Source organism: Pleurodeles waltl, chromosome 3_1, assembly GCF_031143425.1.
Source record: "Pleurodeles waltl isolate 20211129_DDA chromosome 3_1, aPleWal1.hap1.20221129, whole genome shotgun sequence".
In the NCBI taxonomy this organism is placed as follows: domain Eukaryota; kingdom Metazoa; phylum Chordata; class Amphibia; order Caudata; family Salamandridae; genus Pleurodeles; species Pleurodeles waltl.
The window spans coordinates 224,773,819-224,791,050 of NC_090440.1; the positions used below are offsets into that span (position 1 = coordinate 224,773,819).

The 17,232-nt window shown below is 44.9% G+C and overlaps 1 pseudogene; it reads left to right on the forward strand.

The window, feature by feature from the left end:
* Positions 1-203: 203 nt before the first annotated feature.
* On the forward strand, positions 204-662 carry LOC138283180 (nuclear cap-binding protein subunit 2 pseudogene; annotated as a pseudogene).
* The last annotated feature ends 16,570 nt before the right edge of the window (positions 663-17,232 follow it).

The window sequence follows — 17,232 nt, forward strand, 5'->3', positions numbered from 1 at the left end:
GGCTATTAACCACCTCCAGACTGCTTGATCTTCCATGGACATCACTCTAGATCTCATCTCTTTCTGCTGTGTTGTACTTCTGGACAAGCAGGGAGTCCACCCAGTAGAATGGACAGGAAGTCATCAGGGCTAGGTCTACCTCCCTCAACTCTAGCAGGCTGATGTGATATGTCCGATCTGGAGTTGAGCAAGGAGGCATAAATATGAAGCTCATCCCACTAAAGAGTGATACCTACATCAAGCTCAGTGAGTATCAGAACAGCACTTCAGAGGTAAAAGATATGATCAGGAAAGTTTTCAGAAACACAACAGTACTCTGCATGTAGGGCCTCTTTCTTTCTACACAACAGAAGAACACATTTATGAACTCTATGCAAAAGCAGGGATGTAAAGAAGACAGTCATGGGATTGGACAAAATTAAGAAAACTGCTTGTGGCTTCTGTTTTGTAGAAGACTATTTAAGCGTGGAGGCAGAAAACTGTATTGGGTATGTCAATGGTACAAGGCTGGATGGTCAAATAATCAAGACTGACTAGGGTGCAGACTTCAGAAAAGGTACAGAGTTTGGTTGTGGAAGATCTGGTGGCCAGTTCTGAGATGAGATCGGCAAGATTATGATGCTAGAAGAGGGGGTTATGGAAAAATAGCCCAACTTTTGTGACAGTGACACTGCGTGGCAAATTCAAAACTAAAAGTAATTAGGTTCCTAAACAGAATTGTATATTCTTCCCTCAGTCAAACTGTGAGGCACAGAATCTCACTGCTCTCCATTTTTAAAGACCACTGAAGGCTAGAATATGTTTGAAATGAAAAATGGACGTATTGCTAATAGCTAACAAAGTGGGGAGATAACGGCCACTTTAATTTTGTCATCATAAACCTGGTTGTTCAGCAAGAAGTGCATGCCTTGAAGAGCATATGGTAGATGTGGATGTGAGATTTTTTGGGGCATTAACCTGCTTTGAATTTTCGACACCAGTGTGTGCACTTTTTCTGGAAATGAAATCCTAGTAAAATATGTCTGTTCCTTCAGACACCAAGGCCCATATTTATACTTTTTGACGCAAATCAGCGCTAGTGCAGATTTGCGTCAAAAAGTTTAACGCCGGCTAACGCCATTCCGACGCGCCAGCCGGGTGCCTTATTTATGGAATGACGGAAGCCGGTGCTGCGGCCTGGTTAGCGTCAAAATAAATGATGGTAACTAGGCAGCGGAGGCGAAGGGAAGACTGGGGGTTGTGCGCCAAAGAATGGTGCAAGTCAGGTCAGAGTCAAAAATATTGGCTCTAACCTGACTAGCGCCGTTTTTTGATGCACAACCCCCATGGAAAGACGGGAGTCATGCCCCCCTGCCCAATGGCCATGCCCAGGGGACTCCTGTCCCTTGGGCATGGCCACTGGGTCCAGTGGCATGTAGGGGGGCCCAAGTTAGGCCCCCCCACGCCACAAAAAAAAAGTTTAAAAAACACTTACCTGAAATCACCATGGATGGGTCCTCCCAATAATGGGTGTCCTCCAGGGATAGGCGAGGGTGGCAGGGGGTGTCCCTGGGTGCAGTGAAGGGCACCTATTGACTGCTTCCATGGTCTCCCACCATGGAAATTAGCCCACAGGTCCCTTAACGCCTGCCCTGACCCAGGCGTAATGGCGCAAATACGGCTTGGCGCCATGCTTTAAGGCCCGCCTCCTCCTGTGCGACATTTTGACGCCGGAGGATAAATAAGGTGCACATGCCTTAGAGTCATTTTTTGCACAGGAATTCCCACCTTGCATGACATTAGCGCAAGGTAGGTTTTCACGTACAAAAAAATTGCACCAAAATAAATGACGCAAATCCGGCGCAAACAGAGTATAAATATGGGCCCAAATGCCTTGAATGTGAAAATGATCCATGTGAGCAGCCCAACCCGATAAAGGGCATCCATTACTAGTGTTTGCACTGTGATGTTCTGATGGAGGCTCATTCCACAAAGCAAGTTCTCTGGAAGGCACAGGTAACTGACCAGCTGCACAGCCTATGGTGATAATTTGTCTTCCCATTTGCCTGAAAACTGGTTCCAATGATCATCCAGATATTGTTGCTGTGGTATCATATTCAAGCATGCATCAGGAAGATGCAGAGAGCCACTGAATGTAGCAGAGACATTATTTGTCTCGCTTTTGGACGGGCTTTTTTCTTCAGAAAATAACATTTCTGAAGGACGTATTTTTCTGTTTCCAGTGTCCAAAACAGCTCTCAGGTAGTATAGAGATTGCACTGGATTGGAAATCTATTTTTAGTGATTGATATGTATTAGACCTGTCAGCCTTAAGGTGGCCTTCCTTCAAACCTTTTGCCTTTCTTTCTCTAGTTTGCTGAAATTATTTTTGTAGGCCTTAAGACTCTGTGCCCTTTACCACTGCTAACAGGATCTAAAATGCTTGGTCTCACTTCCCTAAAACATGGTTAAATTGGCTTATACTCAACTGGCTTATTTTCTATACCTATAAGTCCCTTGTAAAGTGATACACCATATACCCAGGAACTGTAAATTAAATGTTACCAAGGAGCCTGTAGCTCTTATTGTGCCGCCCACTTAAGTAGCACCTAACAACGTGTCCCAGGCCTGCCACTGCAGCCTGGATGGCGTTTTAAACCACCATGTCGACTTGGCAAGGAAATCTCCTGGCCAAGCCTTAAACTCCCCTTTTACTGCAGATAAGTCACCCCATAGTAGGCCCTAGGTAGCCCACAGGGCAAGGTGCATTGTTGTTAAAATGTTGGACATGTACATTTAGGTTTTACATGCCCTGGTAGTGAAAAACTCCTGAATTTGTTTTTCACTACTGTGAGGCCTCACCCTCCCATAGAATAACATTGGAGAATCCTTATTACATTCAATAAGCTGCAATTTTCCATTGGGAGCAGGTAACTATATCATGTTTGGTGTATTTGGAATTGTACTGAAACCCCCTCTTTAACTGTAAAATTGGGTTTTTATTACAATTTTGAGAATGCAACTTTTAGAAAATTGGCATTTGTCTGCCCTTGGCCCTTTCATACCCGCAGATTGTCTTGGGTCACATGACTGAGTGTAACTGACTGATTTTGTGGATTCCTCCCAGACAGTCACACAATAGAGGGATTAGGTGTGCCTGAATGGGCCATCTACTGGCAGGATCGGGCGTGGAGCAGAACAAAGCCCCACTTACAGCTGAATAGGGGGTGTTCTGCCTTCACACAAAGGATCTATTACCTCCACACTGTCACTTCAGCCAGCGTGGAGCCAGGGTGGGGGAGTCAGGAAATTCCGTGCATTTCAAAGCCATTGTCTAGAAGCTTCTCCCACCTATCAGAAGGAGAGCATCAGGGTATAAAATGGGCCTCAGGCATCAACCCTTCAGTTCATTTATGGACCTGTGGAACGACTCTCAGAAGACTGCCTGGTGCTGTGACCTGCTGTGCACTGCAAGACTGCTTTGCTTCCTGGAGCCTGCAGTGAACCTTCAGAAGCCAGCCCTGCTGTGGAGCCCTGCATCTTCTACTGAAACTAGGACAAAAGAGTGACTCCAAGGACTACTTTGATGGCCTCCTGTACAGAGCCACAGGTACAGAAAAGGCTCCCACGATCTTGCACCTGCACCTGGACACAGCCTGGGTGAGCCCTGAAACCACAATCGGTTTCCCACAAATCCTGGACCCTTGGTTGTGCTGCTAAAGGTGCCCAGGTGGCCAAATCCCAAAACTGAGGACTTAGTAATGTTTTGTTCAAAAACTGCTTTGAGGACCAGAAGGACAGGGGCCAACCTGCTCGTCTAGGTGTCCAAGGTGCATCACAAGGCGGATTGACCACTACATTATTCTCTGCAGCAGCAAATCCTGCTAAGCCCTTCACCAAAGGGGTATCTGACTTTGTGGAACTGTGTTCAGGTACAGCCCTTTGCCACATCCTGCTGGAGATTTTCAACTTCCAAGAAAAGTGACTTAGTACGAATGTAGAAATCTTTACTGCAGCGTCAACCCAAGACTATCCTGCAACGGTGCTCCCGCCTTGGACACCTCCTGCAGCTTTGCCCTGTTGAACTTTACCTGCTCAAAACATTTTCTTCAAAATTTCTTCCAAGTTCGAAGGTAAACGGTGGCCAGGCCCAATCCACTTCTTGTATTTGAACCATCGTGATTGGCCAATTTTTTTTTGACTGGCACCCAATCTTGCGTGACTAGTTGTCCGTGGTTGGTGCTTTGATCTTTTTGGCGCTAGTTTTGACTAAAAACATCAAAAAGTTATAACTCCAGTTCTACCGACTGGATTTCTGTTGTTTTGGTTTCAAATAATTTATTTAAATGTATTCTATTTTTCAAATTTGTGTGGGATTTTTCTTGTGTTGTGTTTTCAATTTAATACTGTTTATGTGCTGCATAACTACTTTAAACATTGCCTGTAATTTAAGCCCCACTGCTTATTTTCTGCCAAGATACCCCGGGCTAAGCACAGGTTAATTTAGTGACGTTTTGTGGTTCACCTGACACCTCAGCCATCCAACAACCCAATTCCTTGCAATGTGCAGGAAAATCAGTTGACAGTAGCAATCACAATCTGGTAATGATCGCATGCTTGCTGAAACGTTCCCGCCTTGATTAGCTAATTGTCTAGGTAGAGGAAGACCAAGATCTTCAACTTCCTGGGATGTGATGGAACAACTGCCATGCATTTTGAAAAGGTCGTTGGACCTTGAGTTGGTACTGGTCCTTTTCCACTACAAAACCTCTGAGCATTTTAATGTTTTTTGGGTATTGGTATGTAAAAATAAGCATCTCCAAAGTCTATACAGGGTTGGAGATAGATCTGATGCACATGTGTTCTTCAGTCCATTTTTTATCCAAGTAACAGGAATAAATCTGCATTCTGTTCTGAGGAGTTGGGACCTTCTCCACACCCATTTGTAGCAAGAGAATAGAGACTTATTGCTGGAGTGTTTCCCAACGTAAAAGGGATAACGTCTTTGGTGGGACTGCTTGTGGAGAATATCTGAAACTGACAGTATCCATTTTGCATAATTTTCAAAACCCATTTGTCACTGGTTATGGATTTCCACTCTTCCAGGGTAAGATGATATGCTTCCTTCCTACCGAAGTGGATAACAGTAGTGGGTTTAGTAGCTGGTGCAGCTTGCTGATGATCTCCACTGTCTCTGGTGGGCCCTCTGCTGATGTTGCCTCTGATGTTGCAGTTGACCTTGAGGCCATTGAGGGGCTTGAGCTATAAGGGTCAATCAATCAATCAACGTGGTCTTATATAGTGCGAGCTTCTCAACCCAGCTGGTCTCCAGGGGTGGGGGGGATGCTGTAGATCTTGTCAGTCTGTTGCTGGCGGTGGAAGAGTCAGGTTTTCAGCTGCTTTCTGAAATCCTTCAGGGAAGGGGAGGTGCGCAGGTGGAGGTTGTTCCAGGATATGGAGTTGAGATCGGAGAAAGAGCGACCTCCGTAGCGTTCGCTGCAGATGCGGGGAATGTAGGCCTGGGTAAGGGAGGCTGAGCGCAGATCTTTGGTTGGTTGGTGGAAAGAGAGTCAGTTGATGATATAGGCAGATCCAGCATTGGGGAGGGCCTTGTATGCGTGCATGAGACGGGGAGCCAGTGGAGGGCCCTGAGGTGGGGGGGGGCGGGTGATGCTGGTTCTTCTTGGGAGCTGTTTAATGGTTCCGGCATAGAGTGCGTTGCTGTAGTCGAGTTGGCTGGAGATGAGGGCCTGGGTGACTGTTTTCCTGGTAGAGGTGGGGATCCATTACCTTGCGGAGCGTGCAGAGGATGTGGAAGCAGGCAGAAGAGACGGTGTTGATCTGTTGCTTCATGCTCAGTTGGGTGTCTAGGATAATCCAGAGGATGCTTGTGTGATTGGTGGGTGTGGGTGGATGGGGGACAGAGGGTGGCTGGCCACCATGTGTCGACCCAGGGGGAGGGATTGTACCCGAAGATGAGGATCTCTGTTTTGTCTGAATTGAACTTGCGGCAGTTGGTCCTCATCTAGGAGGCGATGTCCATCATAGCATTTTGGAAGTTGGTTTGTGTGGTGGAGGTACGGTCTCAGAGGGATAGGACGAGCTGGGTATCGTCTGTATAGGAGACAATGTTGAGTCTGTGGGTATGGGTGATGTCTGCCAGTGGAGTCATATAGACAGTGAAGACTGCAGGGCTGAGGGAGGAGCCCTGGGTGATGCCACAGATGATGTCTTTGGGTGCAGAGACTTAGTGAGGGAGGAGGATCCTCTGTGTTCGACCAGAGAGGAAGGGGGCGGATCCAGCTGAGTGCGTGTTTTGAACGCCAATGCTGTGAAGTCTGGTTATGAGAGTGTGGTGTGACATGGTGTTGAAGGCTGCGGATAAGTTGAGGAAGACGAGGGTCGCTGTTGCCTCTAGGTCGATTAGGTGCCTGATCTCGTTGGTAGCTGAGATTGAGGAGGTTTCAATGCTATGATTGGGTCAGAATCCAGATTGGGATGGGTTGAGCAAGTTGTTGTGTTTAAGGTAGTCCGTGAGCTGGTGCTTGATGGCCTTTTTGAAGACTTTGGTGGGGAATGAGAGGAGCGAGATGGGGTGGGAGTTTCTGAGCTCAGTGGGGTCGACTCAGGGTTTCTTCAGGAGGGGCTTGACCTCAGCTGCTTCCAGACGCTGGGGACAGTGGCTGTGGAGTTCTGTGAATGAGGCTCTGATTGTTTCTCCGCCTAGGTTGTAGAAACGGTGAGGGCAGGGGACCGTGGGTGACCTTGAGTGGATGGAGGCCATGATGGAGAGGGTGTCTTCAGTAGAAAGCTGCTTTCATTCGGTAATCCTATGGGAGGGGACTGGCAGTATGGGTTTTGGGGTGATCGAGGTGGGTGGGTTGGGGGTCAAAGTTGCTGTAGATGTCGGCGCTCTTGTAGTGGGTAATACCGTTGGTCATACAGTTTGTAAGAGTGGTTTCTGTCCTCTTGTTTTCAGCTTCTCACAAAGTATCCAATTCAGTTTTCATCTGAGACATTTAACCATCAGCATGAGAACCCAATATCCTGTTCCCTTAAAACAGACGGTTCAAGATTCGGTGAAGCACCTTAGGTTTGAGACCCGTGAGTCTCAGCCACGAAAAACTATGTAAGATCAAGCATTGACAGTAGCTATAGCCTGCTAGACATCATGTATTCGCCGCAGTTCTGATGACCTATTTGGATAACATAATAACCTTTTTAAAATCTCTCTAAGACTGTTGCTCAACTTGAGGCTCTGGTCCAGGTTTACAAGGTTTTGATGCAGGGTGAAAGTTAAGTGCACCATCTCTTGATCAGGGAAGTCCAATTTAGTACAGCCCTACACAACCCACTGAGCCTTCCTGCTCATGTGGTGTCTATGCTTTCTTGGATATAAACAGTTCCTTAAGGGTTCAGGGAAGCAGTGGTAATTCAAGCCAACATTTGGTCTTAGAATAGCACACTCAAGCGCAGTACTAGGAAAAAGACACTACATTTTATTTCAAGACTCTCATCCTGTTGCTTAGTACGAGTAAAAACCACACCAAATACAATGAAAATAGCACTTCATGCATATTGCAAGCAGCGAAAATAAAATGAATAGTTTTAACATATTTAGAATGTTCCTAGAAGCCTACCACCCTAAAGCTATTTCTATGTGCTACACTAAGTGAGTATGGAATAGCTAGCTTGCCTCTAGAGTTACTCGGGGCCCAATGCTCTGCATACCTGTTCACAGCAGATCAGCCTGGGATATCAGACTTGAGATGGAGAGGATGTTCCCTCAGAAAGGCAACACACAATCAGCTGGGCTCAGCTCCCCTCATCAATAGATTGACTCTTAGCATAAAAGTGGATGCTTCTGCAGTTTCGGAGGACACCTTGTGATACCCTGGTGTGAATCCTACTTGAATTCAGTGATCAATTCAAGGTTTTATATAGGATTGACCATTGACATTTAGCCTACACTGTCAAATATAGTGGAAAATGTAAAAAAAATCGGATATGTACATGCTATAAACCAGCAGACTGAAAATACCTTAACTCTGACTGCATGCTTGTATTACACATGTACTCTCAAACCGTGAAACTGAGATATTGCATAGATTCTGGAAACGTGTGTCACCCGATAATATAAAAAAGTCATGTTTTAGATAAAGTGAAACTTCACAAGTTCTGAGAAAGACTTGAATATGGACCAAAGGTATACAGGCTGACACAATGTTTAAAAATGGAGGTTGACTTTGGGAGTTTGTGACACAGTTTTCATGCCAGTCTTTTGGAATCTCTTCTATGGAATTAGGAGGAGTGGCCATGTAATAAAACTACGTATCTTGATCTAGAGGTCTGTACTTCTTTTCAAGGTGAGACTGGGCTGCCCTGAAAGAAGCTGGAGTTAAGAAACGTTCAATGGTAGGTTCAATGACTCCTGGATCTAATGGTAATAAAGGTTGTGAGTTGGAATGCTGGTATAATGCCTCAAAAATAAGAGATGTGATGTATGTTACAGCTGGATAATGGATACTCGGTTTGTTTGCCCCTCTTATAAGGACTTATTTAAAGGGATTAATATCATCACTTCAGGAGAGTGTCAGTAAAGAAGAGCATCTTACTGTAGTTAATGCGGAGGAAAAAGATTTTGACAGACATGATCAGGATGTGGGGTCCTGTTTGTGTTGTGAGTGTGAATGTCCTTGCCATCTTGATCTTTAGTGATATAGACAGTGGTGAGATCTTATATCTGCAGCCCGGGAACCTACATTGCTATGACCTTTTCCTTCATTTGTTTGCATTCACTTTAAAAGAAAAATGGTTAGTAAAAGATGTTTTAAAATGTAACTGTTTCACTTTTAAGTGACATTTCTGGATTTATTGTATTTTTCCGCTTTTAAAGTAAGTGTAGCCTTCTTATGCTGCTAAATTGTAAATTTGTTTCACATACTTCCTGCCTTTTTGGAAGTAAGGTGATGATGTAACACAGAATGCATCTTTGGACGAAGTGCTCTTGAGTCCCATAAATGGGCAGTACTAGTGGTTATGCTTATCTATGGTAATCCCCTAACGGAGAACAGTGTGTTGGGTTGTGGAAAAGGATCAGCACTGGTCCATCTCCTCATAGTCTCCAGAGCAACAACAGGGCACCAAAAGACTAGTCTTGTGAAGCAGATGTGATAGACTTGACCCTCTCTGCAGGGTCACCTCCAAACGTTTTGCCTTCACCCCTGCTATTTCCTGAATTCGTTTTTGTTGACATTATGACTCTGTGCAGTTAACCACTGCTAACTAGTACGGAAGTGCTTGTGCTCTCTCCCTCAAACATGGTAAAATGCCTGAATGGCACATGTAATTTACTTATAAGTCCTGTAAATTAAATGCTGCTTGGCGGCCTGCCGCACTAATTCTGCCCCTCATTGTCCCATCCATTAAAATAGCTCTTTAACTTGTCTCAGGCTTGCCATTGCATCCGGTAGTGTAATTTTAAACTGCCATTTTGACCTGGATAAAATAAACCTTTTGCCAGGCCTAAATCTCCCTTTTTCATACATATACATCATCTCTAAGGTAGGTCCTAAAGGCTCATAAGACAAGGTTCATTATTTTTTAAGTTTTATACGTCCTGGTAGTGAAAATAAATTCCTACATTCATTTTCCACTGCTGTAAGATCTATATCTCCCATCAGATAACATTGAGTTACCTTATTACATTTAATAAGTGCTAACGTATGACTGGGAGCAGGTAGAAATGCCATGTTTGGCCTCAAACGAATTGAGACTTAAAATACTCTCTAAAGGTAAAGTCAGATTTTAGTCACAAATCTGATAATGCCACTTTTAGAAAGTTCCTGGAGGATATGTTCATAAATTACTTTACCATTGGTCATATGATCCAACTGTAATCCTATAAATGCAAACAGTGGCTTCTGCTTGCATTCACAGGTATTACAGTTGGATCATTTGACCAACACGACAGTAATTTATGAACACATTCTCCAGGAACATTTTGTTATTTGAATGTAATTTACCCAGTTCCCTGGGGGAATATTGTGTTGCTTGTTTATTTTTAGACCTAATGTCCTAACCATTTGTGCCTCTGCCAGTGTCCTGGGTCACATGACTCTGAATAGCAGGGCACTTGGCAGTGAGATGAGACAAAGGGAGACTAGATATTAGGATGCCGGTATGGCTGGGAGCAGAGCTGTTCTCAAAGTGCTTGCCTTTAGCACAAACAAAGGAACCTGACACCAGCTTTTTGTCACCTTAGACTTCTTGGGGCCTTGGAAGGGGAAGGCTAGAAAGAACTTTCCAGAAGCAGATGCAGAGGAAGCCAAGATGCCCTTCCCCCAATTTCAAAGGCTGGCATTCGGTATAATCATTCAACCCTCAGAACACCTCTTCAGTACACTTCTGGACCTGAGAGAGACTTGAGGAAGGCTACTAAGACCCCCAAAGAACTGCCCTGCTGTTACCAGATGACTGCTTCGTTGCTTGAAGGCGAACCGGACCATCGCCTTGACTCAGGACCACCAGAAGTGACTGCAAGGGCTAGTTGACTGGCCTCCTGTGTGAGCTAAAGGTACATAACAAGCCCCAGAGACCTTGAACCCTGCACCTAGCCTTTGGTGGAGTGGGTCCTAACCCCCCAAAGTGGTGCCCCCAGGTCCTGCACACTTGGAAGTGGGATTGGAGGTGCTGCGTCTGCCTAACCCTAAAACTTGGGACTTAAAAATATTTTCACCAAAAAGTGCCCTGAGAACAGACAGAAGACCAGTACGTCCCTGCCAGCCAATACACCTAAGATGCATTGCTAGTTGACTTGACTTTATTTTCCAATATTTTCTTCCCCACAGCAGCAAATCCTATTTAATGGGACCTCTCAGTGAAGGCATCGGGTCTAGTGGAGCCCTTGCTTGCCATAGCCTGCAGCTTCATCCAGCTGGAGATTTACAGCTTGTAAAAAAGTGATTAAATCTGAAAGTAAAAATCTTCCACAAGACTTCATCCAGCAGCTACAACAATGCCTCTTCCTTGGACACCACCTTCTGCCTTGCCCCTCTGAACTCTTCCTTCTCAGGAACTTTTCTTTGAAATTTCGTGTGAGTCCGAAGGTAAATCAAGACTAGGCTCAATCTACCTCATGTATTTGACTTGCACTCCCTTGCGATCAGCCTTAACTTTGGAATTTGCCCTGGCCTGGTGCAACCAAATTGGCGCTTTGATGTTTTAGGTATTATTTTACACTAAAACTTTAAAATTCCATAACTCCAGATGTACAGACTGGACGTAGTTTGTTTTGGTGTCAATTTATTCATTGAGTTTTACACTATTTTTCTCAATTTGTTTTGGATTTTTTTTTGCGTTGGGTTCTCGCTTTATTACTAGTTGCGATCTTCAAAAATACTTTACAGTTTGCTTCTAAGTTAAGCCTGAATGCTTTTGTATCAAGCTTTCAGAGGATTAAGCACAAGCTAATTTAGTGACTTTTGTGGTTCACCCTAGCAAGGATTGTAGTTATTACCTGAGTGGGGCTTCCACACTACTCAACCAATAACCCTAGCAGCAACTGGTTTGGCACTGGGCTTGGTGAAGATTCTTTGTTCGAGCTGGGAAGTGAGTGAAAGAGCCAACTTCTAGTCACTGAAAGCTGTTATCAGCCACAAGGACTCTCCAGTTGAAAGTGATGATAATGGTGACGGCACCAAAGATTGAACTTACAACTGGGAACAAGTGGGTACTGTATAGTGGCTTATGCAGACTTGGAATTAAGAAAAGTGACCTTCTCTGCCATAAAGACACAAGACAGAGACACTCGCAAAGGAAATCCCCTACATTTGGAAGCTGTGAACTTGCCTGCCTGCACAATGAAGCTGACTCTCAACCAGCCTCTCAAGCCTGACTGAAGACAAGAGGCAGCCTGGAGCTGGGAATTGTGCAGTGGTGACCGGTGCTTGGTGGATTTTTTGAAATTGTAGCTAAATGGGGCAACGTCCTCACAACAAGTACAGTCCATCAACCACGCCTCCCCTGCATAGGACATGTACAGCTGTGTATTTGCACACTGCAGACTGTCCTCAAAGAACAAAGTTGCAGCAGGGTAACAGTACGAAGCAAGCTTCCCTCACAAAATCCTTAGTCAAATGCAGTGCAACCATCCCTTACAGAAACAGTGATAGCGTGGGTAGCAGCAGCGCAAGCTTCCCCTCACACAAAACAAGCACAGTCAGCAATCTCACAATGTACATTTCCTTCACAAACAACGGGTACACAATGGGAAAATGCAATGCAAGTTTCCCACTCGGAACACCTACAAGATAGCCAGTATTTAGTTGCCTCTCCCACAGATCATGTACAGGCCAAAAAGTGAAGCACTACAATAACATGGGCGAAGGGTCTACAAATAACAGGTACAAGCCAGGCAAAGCTCAAGGTTACTCACAAAGAATAGGTAGCGCATTGGTAACGACAGTGAAAACATTTATTAAAGCGTCGGCAGGAGCAATAAAAACTTCTCGCACAAAAAAACAGCTAATGTATGGAGAGCATGATGTGCATGAAATCACCACAAAGAAAATTCAGTTCCCCCTAATCCAGAAATGAGTGGGGCCAAGATGTAATCTGCCTAATTGTTTGAAAATAAGTTCTTCACAGAAGAAAAGGTATAAAAAAAATAATCTGATTCACAAAAAGAAGCAGCATTTTGCAGTGGCACTTCCACTAAGTCATATATGCCAAAAGAAGTGATCAAGCTAGAGACTACCGTTTTTTGAATCCAAAAACTTGCTTTATTTTTGCTATCTCCCACCTAAAGTTACCTCTGCTTCAATATAAGACAATGGTAAATATACACTGCCCCGATTTCGTTTTTAAAATCTCCAACTTTCCTGTTCCAAAATCTTGGCATGTATGTTTAGTAAGTGACTGCAACAGGCCAGGAGCCTTGCTTGAACCTCACTATTTCCTAACTCGTCACAGGCTGGCGGGCGGGGGGTGTGGGAGAGGGGAGGGGGTCAATTAACTTTTCTACATTCTGTGACGAGTTGGGAAAAATGCACCCTCTCAGATTGACAAAAAGCTTAGTGTAGCACAGGGCTGAACCCCAAAGTGCCCAGTCTGTGCTCAATTGGTGACGTTGCAATAGGTCACCATGGGGGTGTGGCCACAGGCACCTTGGGCTGAAATCAGATAAGTGCAGACCAACCTGTGGTGGCAAGCACATGCACAGCAGAGTGACCTCCATGGCGCGCATCAATGATTTTATTAAAAAACATGAGGCAGGATATTAGGAACAGAAAGTAGCCTCTAGCAACACGCCACTGCTTGAATAGTGCTGTGCTATAGGAGTGGGAACGAGTTTCCAGTATCAACTTGTCAGTAAGGCACTGGAAATTTAATTGACTATCATGCAGATCAAAGAAGTGTGGAATAAAGCAATAACTTTGAAATGTATTCTTTTACGTACTTTTACATACCTTTGTCAATCTGCTCCGAAATGTCCACCTTCCTATTAGTAAAAATGCAAACAGAGAATTACTTTTCTGTCTTTACTAACTGTATATGAATATTCCCCAAGTAGTCCGATTTTATTCCTGTTTAGCTGTTTTGGGACCAATTCACAAAGTCTTATAAAATAATGTAAAGAAGTACTAAAGGTGCACTTTATGAACTTCAAAATGTCTTTGTGAATAGGCTCTGATCTGAGTAGTTTAATGTTTCGTGTTGTGTTGGTACTGCTTACCCTTAACACACATTCTCTGACGTAGCTTTCCGTATGACTTCTCTGCTACTAAGGGGTAGGAAAGGTTGTGTTTGCTTATCAGCTAGTTTTGCACAGTGGTCGGAGAATTTGCTCTACTGAGCAATCCGGATTTCCACATATTGGTGTCCAGCACATGGATCAGACCTAAGTCCAGGATCACTTTGGGGTGAGGAACTAAGGGGCATATTTATACTCCGTCTGTGCCTGATGTGCGTCAAAACGTTTGACGCACATTCAGCGCAAACGTTGCCCCATATTTAAACTTTGACGCCCGAGCCCGCGGATAACAAAAGTCTGCTGTGTGCGTCATTTTTTGGATGCAGGAACCCGCCTTGCGGTAATGATATGCAAGGTAGGCGTCCCCGTCCAAAAAATTACTTAAACGGCCGTGCGTCGTATTTATGCTTTCGGGCAAAAATGACGCACGGCCGCGAGGCGGAGCCAGAAAATGACGCACAGCCCGATTTGCGTCAAAATGTAACGCCTGAGTCAGGGCAGGCGTTAAAATGGGGCAAACACACCTGTATTTAATCAGAACACACAGAAGCAACAGCAGAGCAGCAGAGCAGCAAAATGGAGACATGGAGGTGATTCTTATCCAGCATGCACGCAGGCGCAGAGCCCAGCAGCTACAACAGTAGCTACCACAACACCAGCAGGGACCCCAAAGGCAGCGCAGAAGGCAGGAGAGGATATTCCGCCCCAGAACAACCCTTCATGGCCTCAGGGAACACGACATCATCCAGAGGTACAGGTTGAACTGGCAGGCTATTCAGCAGCTGCTGCGAAACATTAAGCCGCAGTTGGCACCCACTTTGCTGACATCCTGCACCATCCCAACAGAAACCAAGCTGCTTGCCGTACTTCACATGCTGGCAAGTGGCTCTTTTCAAACAACTGGTGCCCTGGTTGCCGGAATATCACAACCATCATTCTCTGCCTTTTTGCCCAAAGTACTGGATGTCGTCATTGGACTTACACCCTGCCACATCTGCTTCCCTAACACACTGCAGAAGCAGCAGGAAACAAAACAGGGGTTCTACCTCATTAGTGGCTTCCCACACGTCCTTGGTGCAATCAACTGCACACATGTACGCCTTGTGCCACCTGCTGCAACTGAACACCTCTACCGCAACAGGAAGCACACACATTCCATCAATGTGCTGGCCATTGTCGATCACCAAGGATTGATCACCAACATCGTGGCCAAATATCCTGGGAGTGTCCATGCCTCATTCATCTTCCGTCACTGCACCATCAATGAACACTTCCAGGATGGACGGTATGGCAATGGACTACTTGTTGGTAAGTACAAAAACCTACTTATATACACACTGCACAGCAACCCTCTAGGACACACAACACATACACCACAACAGCAACATGGGAACAGGAACACACTGAGGTCGTGACATCGCTAGCCATGTTTCTTAGGTCACCATTGAACCTGTCACACATCGGAAATTAGTGTACTGGCTAATGTTAAGACGTCAAAGATCACAACGTGTGGAGTGGGTTGCCTAAATGTCACCTTGCAAATTGTAAGTGTCCCAATGACGTTTACATTAATCCATTGCATAAGTCTAAAGGTATGGGATGTCCAGGGTATATTGATATGAATGTGTTAACAACACTGTCAAAATGAATCTGTGAATTGAACTACGATCTCACCACCAGTGAAGACACACGGACATCTGTATCACAAGTCACAGTGCTAGGGAGGGCACACAGTACTGCAAATCCCAAAACATACTAATGACAATCGGTCAGCAGCCAAACACTCATTCAGCCAAGGAAACAACACAATGCAGATGGTACATCCTACAAGCCTAGGATGCGACATAATAACAAAAAGAATCACAGACAACACAAGACAACTACTGCCAAGAAAGGTGATTTCAATGGGGCTAGCTACATCAACATGATCCCATTCATTTTCTCTTGCAGCTGATCAGGGGTATGAAATCCAGCCATGGATAATGACACCTATTGGCAACCCGAGTACTGCAGCAGAGCGTGCCTACAATGACGCACATAGGAGGACACGCACCATAGTCGAGAGGACCTTCGGCATCCTCAAGTCAAGGTTCCGGTGCCTCGACATCACTGGTGGTAGCCACCTATATTCCCCGAAGATGGTCTGTAAGATCATCCTAACATGTGCTATTCTGCACAACATTTGCATCAAAAGGAACATTCCCCTCCTGGAACCAGAGCCACACATGCCTGAAGAGAAGGATGCTGGCCTGCAACATGAGGGGGAACTACAGAACACGGCTGCTGGTATATGCAGGCAGCAACATATCGTGAACAATTGTTTTTAAATATAATCACCATCACCACTTTATGAACTAATTTAAATAAACACCAATAATAATCACCATATCATGGTCTGGCTAATCATTTTTGCACACCTTCATCTCTAACTATCAGAATAAGAGTGTTGCCTCATGGAGCATTGCTGATATACCGATTAGGACACTGAAAATCCCAGAGCTAATGTGATGCGTAACATACAATGGTCACATACACACATACTGTAAATGACATATATCATGTACATATCTCCTTTGAAGGCCAATAGCAGAGGACTACACCTATTTCACACATACATGTTGAAATCAAGGTCCAAAGCAGCTTATGGCACACAACTAAGACACCATCACTCAATAAGGGGAAAACAAGCCTCATACAAAAGGCAGTTGATGTGCTTTTGCATCAGTAACAGGAATGTCTGACCAGACCCTTGACAGCAGTAGGTCCAACTGCATCCAATATTTGTAAGGACTATCTGTGACCAGAGTTCCATAGAAGCAGTACATAGACAGCACAAGTGCCACACATATATGCATGCATTGCGCAAATGACATTCCATGTAGATGTCAGCCCATTTCCTAACTCCTGACACACCCATGCACCTGGTCACAACTCACCTGTCTGAAGAGGTCCCTGGAATACTAAGATGTGTACCCTGAAATTCCCTCCTCTACACACACACAGCCTGTCAATAGCAATCCAGTGTGCTACACCCTTTTCTATGGTATGCCATTGTCATAGAACATCTGCATGGACTTCAGGTCAATTAATACACTGGCTTCTAGATCCAAGCCCTGTTAGCACCTGTAGATTGCTTCCCATGGGAAAATGTCTGTTGTCCATTAGAATGCAAATCTCACCTACAGGACTTGTGAGAAACAGATGCAGCCCACACCTGTGATCACCTCCATACACCCCACCCATTGCAACAAGCACTGCCCCTGCTGATGTCTGGAACAGCATAGGAGTTGCCATTTTGTCAAATACACCGTTAAGCATTGATACTAATTAAGCCATGTAACACAGCCCTTGGGTTCATTTGTCACCTTCAAAAACACAGAACATACACAGTTAGACATGTCAACTGTCTAGTTCATCCTCCAAACAGTCTTAGTCAGACCACTGATTATGTAACTTGTCAAATTGCTGTATACTAATTCACCCTGCATTCTGTCAGCCTG